At 38.1% G+C, this 13,307-nt stretch overlaps 1 non-coding gene across 1 annotated transcript; it reads left to right on the top strand.

The window, feature by feature from the left end:
• Nucleotides 1-1,156: 1,156 nt before the first annotated feature.
• On the top strand, nucleotides 1,157-1,263 carry LOC125492126 (small nucleolar RNA R71). The gene has a single exon (XR_007268571.1). It is a non-coding gene; the product is annotated as a small nucleolar RNA R71 (small nucleolar RNA).
• The last annotated feature ends 12,044 nt before the right edge of the window (nucleotides 1,264-13,307 follow it).

Below are 13,307 nucleotides of genomic sequence, written 5' to 3'. Positions count from 1 at the left end.
GGAATACCGAAGGTGTCTTTTTAAGTTCGTGTCATGAGAGTAGGAAACCGAAGGCACATATGTCTTGGTTGGTGGGGGTGATGGCAACGAAGTTTTGTCACCAACTTAGACTTGTAGCTCATCTTTTTCCACAACTTCTTCTTTCTCAGTTTCCTCAGCTTCGTCCTCCTTCTCAACAACCTCAACTTCTTCATCTTTCTCTAACTCCCCATTAGGCATCTTAGGACCCTCATAGCTTGTTCCCGACCTCAAATGAATGGCTTTGGCTTGATGGAGGTTGGGGTTAGGGATGGGTTGGACTGGAAGTTCATTTGTGGGGTTTGAGGGATTTCTCTCGGCTACTTGGGCGATTTGGGTTTCAAGCATTTTGTTGTGGGCTTGTAGCTCTTCAAACCTTTGCTCATGGTTTTGGAGAATTCGGTTCATGGATTGGAGTTGTTGGAGAATTTGGAGAGAGGTTGGATCGGGAGATAGTATAGGTTCGAAATTTTGTTTGGGGAATGGAGGATTGGAGGGAGGTTTTGCGCTATTGGCCCTTTGATGTGGAGCTTGGTAAGTGTTGGACCCTTGTGAGGAGGAACCAACTTGGTTATAATTTTGGTTGTACCCTTGTGCAAACCCTTGGTTGTGAGCTTGGTTGTACCCTTGTTGAGGTTGATTCCATCCTTGTTGAGGTTGGTTGAATCCTTGGGTGTAGTTTTGTTGAGGTTGTCTCCAACCTCCTTGTTGATTGTTTCTGTACCCTTGGTTTCCTTGATACCCATCTCCTCTTGAATTTATCGCTGCCACATGTCCCGAATGGGTACCTCCACAATAAGAAGTATCATGGTTAGTACCACCACAAATATCACAAGAAAAAGAGTTTACCTGTGAAGGATTAGATGAGGCAAGATTGATCTTAGAGAGCTTCTTGTCAAGTTGGTCCATCTTGGCTTGAATTTGATCCATGGGGTCTAATTCAAACTTTCCGCTCTTCTTGGGTTGAGCACCTCTTCGTCTTCCACCCCATGAGTAGTTCTTGATCACTTCCTCAATAGTGGACTCAAGTTGTTCTTGTGGGATCTTAGAAAGTTGACCTCCCGCTCCAGCATCAAGGTTGGCCCGTGATATAGGATCAAGACCATCATAGAAAAACCGCATGAGGAAGTTTTTGTTGAACTCGTGGTGAGGAAATGAACGGATCATCTCCTTGAACCGCTCCCAAGCTTCTGCAAGTGTCTCATCGTTCTCTTGCTCAAATGAGGAGATCTTCCTTCTTATATCCGCAGTCTTCCACTCCGGGAAGTATTTCTTCAAGAAAGCCATGGTGACTTGTTTCCATGTAGTGAGGGAGTTGGCAGGCAAGCTCTTGAGCCATGACTTTGCCATTCCGGTAAGAGAGGATCGGAACAAATGCATCTTGATGTAATCTGGGGAGACATCCTTTGTCGTTATCATAGCACAGATCTCAAGAAACCTGTCAAGGTGGTCAAGAGGATCTTCATCCGACCCCCCACAAAATTGCCCTGCTTTCACCATCCGAGTATACTGGGGGTGAATGCTGAAATTCGTAGTGGTGGTGGGGAGTCGAATTCCACCTTGAAGAACATAGGAACCCGGATTTCCGAAATCCCTAAACAGTTGTGGATTTGCTTCACCCATTTCTACTTCAACTTCACTTGATGTACTTGAGATTGGTGAAGATGGCTCGGAACCCAAAGTCAAATTTTCCAAATTCTTCCGAAGCTTTCGCAATGTACGATCGATTTCAGGATCTAAAGGCAATGTGGGTGAACTGTGAGCTTTTCTTCTTATGTAACACAACAAAGCTAAGCAGAGGATTAGCAAATAACAACCACAGTCAAAAAGGAAATAAAAGAAAAATCAACTAAGCAAACTAAACTAAAATAAACTTCAATCAATAGCACAATTTCCCCTGCAACAGCGCCATTTTGAAAAGAGGTTTTTAGTGTGTCGTTAAGGGAAATCACTTTTCAAACAATATTTATATAACCCAACAAGCAATTACTAAGAGAATAGTACGGGCAAGTCAAGGGTCTATGCACAGGGAAACAAGGATTGGTTAAAGCCTATCAAGTCTAGACTACCTAATTGAAAGGTATTTGGGGGTTTGCAAGAGGTTTGGTAACAATTGAGACTAACTAACAACTAGAACAAGCAAATATCAAGAGTTTAAATATCAAATAAAAGACACTAGAGTTAAGGTTACTAGTATGAATAAGAACGGACAATGATTGCTAATGCGATTGTGAATCAATGAAGACGATTATGCAAGGCTTAGTTTTCCTCTAAAGTATTCGAGTCCTCTCTCGAATGGTCCTCAAGAGTAATTGCTTAATCAATCAACTAAATCCTCTCTCGAATAGTCTTCAGTTAATTGATTAAGAGATTCAATAAGTTCGGAAAACCCATAACGAAGGATCCTCACAATTTCTACCCAATATCTTGGCCTAGAAATTAAGTTGATTCTTGGGGATGATAAAAGAGTTCAAAATTCGATTTAAGAACCTTTGAAATCAAAATACCAAAGTATAAATATGATCAATATCTATTCTATGGTCTCAAAACACCAAGAACAATGCATAAACTTCTTTAAACATCACAATCACATCAGCAACACATTTAAAACCCTAGTTCATACTTTCACCCTAACCCTAGATATGAAACTACTCACTAATCATGGAGTTAAAGCAATTAAACAATAAATCTATGACTAATCTAAGGCTAAACATGATTAAGAAATGATTAAACTAATGGAAATCGTAATTATGAAACTAAGAGAATGAAGATCTAGAATAACCGAAAGCAAGAACAAAGACGGAAAGAATGAATAAAAACTAAAACTTTGAATTAAAATGAATGAAAATTACCTTGAATGTATTGGAAATCAAAAACTATGATTGCCAATTCTCAAATCTCAATCAAACTAAAGTGTTTTCTCTCTAATACAAAACCCTAGAATGTTGTGTGAAAAACTATAATAAAAACGTCAGTCCCAAAACTAAAAGAAAAAAAGGTTTAATGAGTTACGATTTTTTTCCGGAATCGCATGGTGCGGGCGCACCATAAAAAGGCGCGGGCGCACCACATGTCAGGTGCGGGCACACCTGAGTCTTCTGTCTCAAGGTGGATATCCTCCTAATACGGTGCGGGCGCACCAGTGGTTGGTGCGGGCGCACCTGACACAGGTGCAGGCGCACCAAGGTCGTCTGTAATGTGCTTTAGAATTGGTCGATGGTGCGGGCGCACCAGTAGCATGTGTGGGTGCACCATCGTGTGCGGGGGACTCCAAGCGCACCTCATGCTCCCTCGCATCCTCTAGTTTGTTCCCCTTAAGCCATGTCTCGTATTACTCGACCCCAAAAAGGTACATACCTGCAATAAAAACACGAGAAAACATGGTGAAAGCATATGTGCTAGAAATTCGATCAAAATAGATCAAAAATCTAGCAAAATGTCACTATGATCAAGTATGATAAAGTGAATGAAGTAGAAGGAAAAAGTAAGGAAAAAGAGGGAAGAAAGGGGAATAAAGAGGACCAAAACAAGCCTAAAGGAAGTCATAAAGTGCGTTAGAAACGCACTTATCACCATGGCAACAATACTCGATTCAGCAAGAATTGGCGGGAGATTTACCTTGACATCAAGGATAAAGCCTGGTTCCCAAACCGGCACCCACTCGAAGGGACAAAAGCCTATGGTGTGAGTACCACAAAGAATGTGGACATACCACTAAGGACTGCAGAGAGTTTAAAATGTCCTTATACGGCCTAGCAGAGCAAGGAATGCTTAATCGCTACCTAAAGCATACTAGCAAAGAGAAAGGCAAGCAAAAAGTGGGTCAGTCGAATAGCGGGGACACCGAAGGCTTCATCGGTGTCATCGCCGGTGGCTTTGCCTAGGGAGGCCTAACCGGTCGAGCCCGCAAATCCCACCTTCAGAGTCTCAAGCACCAAGTGCTTGACGTCCAAAACCCCCGACCCGATTGTCTTGTAATAACTTTCGACGAGTCAATTCGGACATTGCATATCCCCCACGATGATTCGTTGGTCATCGAGCTCAAGGTGGCCAACACAAGGGTAAAAAGGGTGTTAGTTGATAGCGGGTCATCCGCCGATATCATTACCCTCGAGTGCCTCCGAAAATTGAAATACAGCGAGTGGGACGTCATACCCCTCAATCAGCCACTCATAGGTTTCGGGGGAAACTTAGTGCACCCGATCGGCTCAATAAGATTACCCACTCGGATGGATGAAAAAGGCAAGGGAAGAAGCCTACCGATTGACTTCTTGGTGGTGGACATCCCTCAACCTTACAACAATGGGGAGATCCACCCTGAACAGAACCAAGGCTGCCATCTCTACCTACCAGCTCCTTATGCAGTTCGAGACTGATGACGGTAAAGTAGGACAAATATAGGGAGACCAGCAAGCAGCTAGGGAGTGCTATGTAAGTAGCCTAAAAAATAATAGCGACGTCCAAAAGGACTCGAAAAAGAGAAAGCGAGAAGAGGGTTTTTGCGTCCAAAAGGACTCCTCTAAAATGGAAAAGTCTCCTTCTCCCACCAAAACCCTCGAAATTTACCAAAATTAAGAAACACCCATTAACGAACAAAAATTAGAATCTCCAAGAAGGAGTATGCGACGAAGGAAGTTAATAGGGGAAGATGATGAAGAAGAGTCCCCGGAACCAACTCAGGGGGAAGAAGAAATCACTCATGTTCCTTCCAAAGGAACTGTTGCTTCTTCTTCAAAGAAACTAGTTGAAAGAAGCGAATCACGGTATGTGCGAGATTTTTGCGTAGATCTAGAATGGGCAAATAATGTTAAATTTCATGAATTAACAGACATTCTAAAGGAACAGGGTATGGAATTTCTTTTTGAATTTGCGTTTAACAATGCACTTGTTCCTTTAGCAATGGATGTGCGAATTTTACCAATACTAATGGTCTTTGCACAACTGAAGTTAGGGGGAAGAAAATTAAGTTTAATAAAGAAACATTGGGAAGAGTTTGGGAAGTTCCTTGCCAAGGAACAAATTTGTATTTCAAAAGGAAAGGAACTGTTTCTTTCCCTAATTTTCCTCAGGATAAAATTGTTGAATTATTTGGAGGAACTGCTGGTCAGAACAAAATAAACCATAACCTACTCTCTCCTCTTCACAAAGTCCTATTCAACTTAGTATGAAGAGCACTCATTCCTCGCACTGAAAAGAGGAATGAAGTGGGTCTCTTAGACATGTGCTACATGTTCTGTTTAGACCACCACATACAAATCAACTTCCCTTCTCTCTTTATCCAACATCATACCCACTGTATCGGGAATCACTTTGTTATTGGTTATGGAGCCCTGATTACATCTCTCCTTCATCATTTTGAAGTGAGACTTACTGGATGGCCTACTTTAGGAGTTAAGTAGGGAAACATCTTGAATGAGAAAACTCTTAATGGATTGGATCTTTCTGTCCAAGAGGGAGTTCTCACTCAAGGGAGAACAGCTCCCAGTTCCTCTAGCAAGAGGAAACTGCCGAAGGTAGTTATTGAGGAACTGGCTGATGTTATTCTGGAGGAACCAATTCCTACACCGGAGGAACCTAAACCAAAAAGGCGCAAACACATTGCCAAAAAGCCTACCCCTCCTGTTTCTAAGAGAGTGAGGCAGAGCACTAGATTGAAAATCGCTCATTCTGCCTCTGATCCTTCCAACAAGGACTCACCTTTAATCCTTTCTGATGCGGAGGAACAGGAAAACCCCACTCTCCAGGAACCCACTCCACCAACATCTCCAAAGCTTCCAGTTCCTATCACCAAACTCACCTCTATCTCTCCCTCATCCTTTTCTGTTCCTTTTTAGTTTTGAACAGATTAAGGATGAGTTGACTGGACCTAACCTCTTTGCCTCCACATCTACATCTCTTCCACCAACACCACCATTTCTCCCTCCCATCTATAACACCTCCACATCTGATTCCATTCCCGGAACTGATGGTCCTTCAACACACCCTACTTCAGTTCCTCCACCAAAACCTCCTAGTGCCTCTGGTTCTAAAGGTGAAGAACAAGCTTCTCCAGATGACTGTGGTTGGGTAAATGATGTCTGTCTTCCTGCACAACATATGATTAAATTCTATAATCACCTACACTGGACATTAGATGCTAAAACTGACAAAATGCTGGGTCTTATGAAAATTCTAAGTGATACGGTGATTGAGCAACAAAAGAAGATGGAATCAATGGCCTTAGCCTTGGAGAATTTGAAGGAGAGAGTTGGTGTCAATCATGGTGAAATGATGAAGAAACTGGAGGATGTGGTTGAAGAAGAAGTTGTTGCGGAACACAATTCCCCTTCCCTTTCTTAGTTCTTAGTTCCTGTTTCTCTTACAAGGAACAAGACATTTGTTTAGTTTCTTTTCTTTTTCTTTCTTTGTTTTTTGTTTTGGAACAAGTGCTATATAACAATGACTTTTGCTATTATGTTTGTGTTTGTAATTATTTATGCATAATTTCTTCCTTGGAATGGCTAGTATTCTGTGATTGATGTTTGAGCAAGTTTATCCTTTGCAATTCTAACTTAACCAAAAATTGGTGCTTGCTTTTGGTCTTAAGGTCTTACAACTAATTTATAACTTCACGCAGAGTCTATTCTTTTTGAGGATGAAAAAGGGAGAAAAAGATTTAAGGAACAAACTGTAAATAAAATAAGTTAAGGTAAATGAAAAAAAAAATGATAAGTTGAGGTAAATGAAAAATCAAAAAATAAGTTAAGTTAACTGAAAAATCAAAAATCAAAATTTTGTTTTATTTTTTCATTTTCTGCATTATTGTTTTATCGTCTTCATTCACTTATATTATTTATTATTTCCTTAGTTTGTACCATTGTTGTCATCATCAAAAAGGGGGAAATTGTTGAACCCTAGTTTTGATGATGACAAAGAAACAAAGATGCAAACTAAGTAGTGAACTAATGAGTTATTTAAGTGTATGATTTTTAAGGTATCAGTGAAAGGAACTAGGAGAATACGAAGTCAAGGAAGAAGTCAAGAGAGGATTTCAAAGACTAAGTAAAGATGTTTCTAGAAGTTGATACTGGAGCAGCATTGGATCAAGAAGAATAAAGCAAGGCGTTTTATTTTCTAGTTCCATTGTAAAGGAACAAGTAAGGATGGTAAGGAACATTGGTAATTTATTTGAGAATGAGAGTTTGTTCCTTTCTAAGGAACAAACTAAATGGCACTAAACGAATATGTTAAAGGAACTTGATATATAAAAGGAACTAGACTTAGGCGTGAAGTAGTATAACGGTTACAATTATGAAGTTGAGTAAGTCATGCCTAATTAATAGGAAACAGTTTTATCTAAGTGAAATCAGTTTTAATAGAAAATCTTTTAAGAAAAGATTTGTTTTTCGAAAAGATAAGAAAATATTATCCGGTTTTTAGAAGATTTTATTTAAAAGATAATATTTTCTTAAAGATTAAAATTCAGTTTTAATATAAATCTGTTTTAATTAAACTGATTTTCGGATAAAGCTCAAGAAACTCCTAATCTTTAGGAGTATGGCTAAAACATATCCACGTCAAAAGAGATCATGGGATCATGGGACATGATAAGAACGTGTTCCTTAGGGAAGGAACATCATGGGTAATGGATTAACATGATACTCGATATTTAACTCCCACGTTCTATGTGTTCACTATAAATATTGAAGTCTAATAAGTTCCAAAGTGTGTCTGACTAAGTAATTAAGTGAGTTTAACTAATTAAGTGTCAGTGCCTTCATTCTCTCATAATAGCCATTTGTTCTTTGCTTTCTTACTCTAATTCCACTAAGCTTATTTCGATCAATTGTATTTTGGTTTTTGGGGTAAGGGAACTTTGAGTGAAGTTCTGTAAGAGAGAAGGCTTTGAGTAAGCTTGTATGTGAGAAAACTTCGAGTGAAGTTGAGAGGAACTCTGTTAAGGGAACAGTGGCTCAGGAACTTGAGTTTAGGAACTCAAGGTGTGGCTCGAGTTAGAATTAGGTTGTAACAAAGTTGTTTGGCCTAATTAGTGAAAGGGTTGAGTTTAAAATCCCTAGTGGTCGAGGTTGTTTCTTCTTGTTGGGCCCAAGAAGTTTTTCCTCGTAAAAATCCCTTGTGTTCCTCTAGCTTGTTTATTCGTTTAAGTTTTAATTTCCGCAAAAAGTTACGTTTATTTCTACACTACAATTCACCCCCCTCTTGTAGTGTTCCTAGGGAAATAACAATTGGTATCAGAGCTAGAACTCACGTAAGATAGGAAACCCTATTGAGAAAAAGATCCAAGGAACAATGAATACCACCGAGAAACTTGAAGAAGGTTATTCCACTCAAAGGCCTCCTATGTTCAATGGGAAGTACTACAACTATTGGAAGAACCGCATGGAGATATTCATCAAAGCTGAAAACTATCAGGTATGGAGAGTCATTGAAGTTGGTGATTTCGAAGTCACAACTACAAATGACAAAAATGAGGTAACTCTAAAACCCCTCTCTGATTATGACAAATCTGATTTTGAAAAAATGGAAGTAAATGCCATGGCTATTAAACTGTTGCATTGTGGACTTGGACCCCATGAACATAATAGGATCATGGGATGCAAATCCGCAAAGCAAATATGGGATTTACTAGAAGTAACCCAGAAGGAACTAATGAAGTTAAAAGATCGAAAATTGATTTACTTATGAATCAATATGAACTGTTCTGCATGAAATCTAAGAAAGCATCCGAGACATGTTTACTCGTTTTACTAACATTATTAATGAGTGGGTCTTCTCTTGGAAAGTTTATTTCATCTGAGGAACAGGTTCGAAAGGTTCTTAGGAGTCTTCCTAAGGACAGATGGATGGCTAAAGTCACTGCTCTTCAAGAAACAAAAGACTTCACTAAGTTCAACTTAGAACAGCTGGCAGGGTCACTTATGACTCATGAGCTTCACCTTGATACTGAATATGGTGAAAGCTCCAAATCAAAATCAATTGCTCTCAAAGCAGATGATGAAGATGATTCGGACTCAGAAGAAGAAACAGCCCTCATGGTTCGAAAATTTCGAAAGATGTACAGGAACATGAAGAATGGAAACTTCAAAGGTAAAACTAAGAAATTTTCTAACAAAGCTGCTTGTCATAAATGTGGTAGTACAGATCACTTCATCAAGGAATGTCCTCTTTGGGAAAATGACAAAAAAAGAAAGGAACAAGGAACGCTTTGCTGAAAGGAACAAAGAATCAAAGCACCTTTCTCTAAGGCAAAGTGCGCAAAGCTATGATAGCTGCTTGGGGAGATTCAGAGACGGAAGAAGAAGAGGAACAACCAACTGAAGAAACAGCAAACCTTTGCCTCATGGCAAAACATGACGAAAAAGAAGATGAAGAAAAAGTTGAGGTAAGTCAACATGGTCTTGAGTCAGACTTGTAAATGTAAATAGGCCTGAAATATATGATCTTCTTTATGATGCAATTCTTGAATGTAGAGATGAACGTGAAAAACGTAAACAAACGGAACAAGCCTTAAAGTCTGCAAGGAACACATAGAATGGCTTAAGAAAATGAGAACAGATGTTGAAACAAGATTCTTTGATTATTTGATAAAAACTTAAAAATCAAAGAATGTTATGAAAGTTTGAAAAATGAAAATTATCTAATTAATTTAGAGATTTCACACTTGAAGGATTTGTCCCTGTTCTGAGTTCCTTTGATATAAGATCAACCCTTTGAAAGGATACAGATCTGAGATTGAAAAATTTAAAAAGAAAAAATTTTTAAAGGAACAGATCTGTACTATTAAAAAGGAACTGGTTGTCGCAAGGAACAGAGGCAAAATCATGAAGTTCCTAAGTGGATTGAGAAACCACAGACCAAAAGGAAGGAAGGTCTTGGTTTTGAAAACTACAAGAAAAGGAACAAGACAAAGAAATATGTTGATCTACCTAGTGAAATTTTGTATGTATTGTGGCAAGGTAGGTCATTACATAAATCAATGTCAACTAAAACTGAATGATTGGGAAAAATGTGACAATAAGTAAGAAAAAATGGGTTGTCAAAAAATCCTAGTCAAGAACAGGAACCCACGAAAGATGGGGTTCCTACAACTAACACATAGTTGATTTTTGCAGGTTGGAGTGAGGGGGAACAACACATGGTATCTCGATAGCGGTTGTTCCAAGCACATGACAGGAGACAAAACTAAGTTTCTCTCACTCACAACCTATGAAGGTGGAGTGTAACATTTGGTGATAATAAGAAAGGTAACATAGTTGCATGGGTAAGGTCGGTAAGTCACCACTACTTATGAAAATGTATTTTTAGTTGAAGGTCTAAAACATAATCTATTAAGCATTAATTCTGTGACAAGGAAATACTGTAAAATTTGATAAAGAAAAATGCTTGATCATCAACATTAAATAAGAAGGTTATTTGGAAGGAACAAGGAAAGGGAACACATACATTGTGGATCTAGACCTTGTTCCTCAAATCAATTTAACTTGTCTTAGTGTTATTGAAGATGATTCACTTCTTTGGCACAAGCGTCTAGGACATGCTAGCTTTTCATTACTTGAGAAACTTAGATCAAAAGATCTTGTTTTAGGATTACCATCCATAAAATTTCATATTGATCAAGTTTGTGATGCATGTGCACGAGGTAAGCAAGTAAGATCCTCTTTCAAATCTAAAACGATTGTAAGTACCACTAAACCATTAGAATTAATTCATATGGACTTATGTGGACCATGAGAATTCAAAGCAGAAGTGGAAAGAGGTATGTACTTGTATTGTAGATGACTACTCTAGGTATACTTGGGTTATTTTTCTCACTAGTAAAGATGAAACTTATGATGAGTTCCTTGTCTTTGCTAAAAGAGTTCAAAACTTAAGTGGTCATAAAATAATGCACATTAGATCAGATCATGGCAAAGAATTCGAAAATTATAAATTTGATGACTTAAGCAGAGATAATGGCCTAGATCATAATTTTTCTGCCCCTAGAACACCACAACAAAATGGTGTTGTAGAAAGGAAAAATAGAACTTTGGAGGAAATGTCTAGAACCATGTTAATTGCTAGTGAACTTCCAAGGAACTTTTGGGCTGAAGCTGTTAATACTGCTTGTCACATAATTAATCGTGCCATGATGAGACCTATCATTAAAACTAATAACTCTATGACTTTATTTGGAAAGAAACCAATATCACCTATTTTAGAACATTTGGGCAAATGTTTGTGCATAATAATGGAAAAGATAATCTTGGAAAATTTGATGCAAGGAGTGATGAAGACATATTTTTAGGATACTCTCACATAGTAAAGCTTATAGAGTATATAACAAGAGAACTATGTGTGTTGAAGAAAGTATTCACGTAATCTTTACAATCCAAGCATACAGGTTGATGACTATGAGATTGGGTTGGTACAACCAAATGAGAAAAATGCAGATTCAAATGAAGAAGAAGATGTAAAAGAGGAAAGGAACAAAGAAATTGGAGATAATCACCACTACTACAAAAAAGGGCAAACATAACACCCCTAAATTAACTCTTATTTAAGCAAATGTTATGTAAAGTCTAAATTTAACATTTTAACCGTGTAACTGTTATCTTAGGTTGTATTGAGAATATTTTACTTAACACTTACCTAGATGTGTGTTATGTTTGCTATATGATGTTTGAATTTTTTTTTTTGCTGAAAATAATAAAAAATGTTATCTTTGTTTTATTATTAATAACAATAAATTTTTGAAAATAATTAAATTGAAAAAAAAACTGCCACATCTAGAAATTAGGAGCATATTACGTATCCTTGATTTTTTTTTTGCTCAACACCGCACTTTTCAAGTTCAGTTGACAGTTGTCATTGCTGTGTTCCCCTCACCATTGCTACCTCCGGTTCCCCTTCTACCTTCGGCTCTCATCTCCGACGGCAATTCGCACATTCATTCGGCCAGTGACACATTCCATTGCAACAGACAAATTCATTCGGCCCGTGACAGATTCATTCGGCGGTTCGGCCCGTGATGAATTCGCAATTTCAATCTACCTAGCAACCGTTTTGGGAGAAATCGACTGCTACAATCGCCTTTGTTGCCAGCAATTTCGGGTAATTCTTAATTTTCAAGTCCTTGGTTATTCCTAATAACAAGAAATTGATTTGGGTGGCTTTATTGCTCAAATTTTTGTTAATTGAATCAATTTAACTGTTTCTTGGATTGTAATTTAGAATTAAATTGTTTAGTTACTATATTGATTTTCTGAAATTGCCAAATCGGTATATGTCGTATGCTTGTGGAGTTCATGTTTTTTTTTTTGGTTAAGAACGAGCAAAACTGCACCTATTTCTGTATTCAGAATGGAATACAACACAAATTGCAGTCTACAACTATTCCAATGACTCTTGCATAATTATTCAAGATGAAAATTATACTAAACTATATGATGCAGTATGGTGTGTACTTGGGAAGAGCATAAATGTACTCTTCTAGCTTTAAGATAATTATGTATCATAATTAATGTGTCTCGTCTTGATTGGGAGTAACAGGCAGGGTAGAGTAGTTGTATTGCCAACATATGATATCACAAATCAAAGATTCAACTGGGTTTATCTGTATTCATTTGCTATCATCATTGGTGCACTTGAAGTAATCCTTTTAGTAGCAGGGTGGCTGCTTCTTTTCAAGAAGCATGGCTGCTCAAGACTGCAACGAGAAAATTTAAGGAAGTCATAGGACAAGGAGGGTTTGGTGCTGTTTACAAGGATATTCTGGCAGATCAGGGAGTAGTTGCGGTGAAGAAACTTGGAGATGTTGTTCAAGGAGAGGAAGAATTTTGGGCAGAAGTGAGCACAATTGGTAAAATCAACCATATGAATCCAGCTAGAATGTGGGGTTTTTGTTCCGATAAAGAGCATAATTAATTCTGTATACAAGTTGCTTTGGACCATAATTACTCACACCGACTGCTTGAACTAATTCCTGCAGTAAAAAAGTCATACCATGACAAACATCATTTAGAGCAGATTATGCCAATCACAAATCACATGGATTATATTCAGGAGGAAGAAAAGAATGCTGCTCTATTTTTCAAGTACTTGACATAGTTAATTTTTAGGAAGGATGGAAGAAGAGACTGAGAGAGGGAGGATTCATCTGTAAGATGATGAAGGTTAAATCTATGTCCCACAAAAGAGTCAAGAGAGTGAGATTTCACAATCTTCTAAACCATCCATAACAAAAATCTGAAAAAAAATATTTTAATCTTCTCATACATTGCCACTAATCCATCCCGATGAGCAATCTCCTG

Source organism: Beta vulgaris, chromosome 7 (assembly GCF_026745355.1).
Source record: "Beta vulgaris subsp. vulgaris cultivar EL10 chromosome 7, EL10.2, whole genome shotgun sequence".
NCBI classification, from domain to species: domain Eukaryota; kingdom Viridiplantae; phylum Streptophyta; class Magnoliopsida; order Caryophyllales; family Amaranthaceae; genus Beta; species Beta vulgaris.
Note: the sequence above shows the minus strand (reverse complement) of the source record. Positions and strands in the feature narration are given on the sequence as shown.